Source organism: Arachis duranensis, chromosome 2 (assembly GCF_000817695.3).
Source record: "Arachis duranensis cultivar V14167 chromosome 2, aradu.V14167.gnm2.J7QH, whole genome shotgun sequence".
NCBI classification, from domain to species: domain Eukaryota; kingdom Viridiplantae; phylum Streptophyta; class Magnoliopsida; order Fabales; family Fabaceae; genus Arachis; species Arachis duranensis.
In genome coordinates this window covers 41,226,121-41,226,485 of record NC_029773.3, presented here as the reverse complement: position 1 = coordinate 41,226,485, position 365 = coordinate 41,226,121, and positions in this window count along the sequence as shown.

The following is a 365-nucleotide window of genomic DNA, read 5'->3' as shown; positions in this document are numbered from 1 at the left end:
TTGTTTCTTATCTTTTTCAAAACCACCTAACTACTTTTTCCTCTCTAATTTTCGAAAATATCTCATCTCTTTTTCAAAAAAATTCTTTTTTGTTTTAAATTTTAATTTTAATCTTATCTTATCTCTAATTTTCAAAAATTACTAATCTTTTTTTTAAATTATTTTCGAATATTCTCCCCCTCTTTTCTTATTCTATTTATTTATTTAATTACTAACACTTCTCTTCACCCCTCTCCACCTAATATCCGAATCCCCTCTTCTACATTCTTCTCCCCTTCTTTTTCTACTAACATAAAGGAATCTCTATACTGTGACATAGAGGATTCCTCTTTCTTTTCTTGTTTTCTTCTCTTTCATATGAGCAT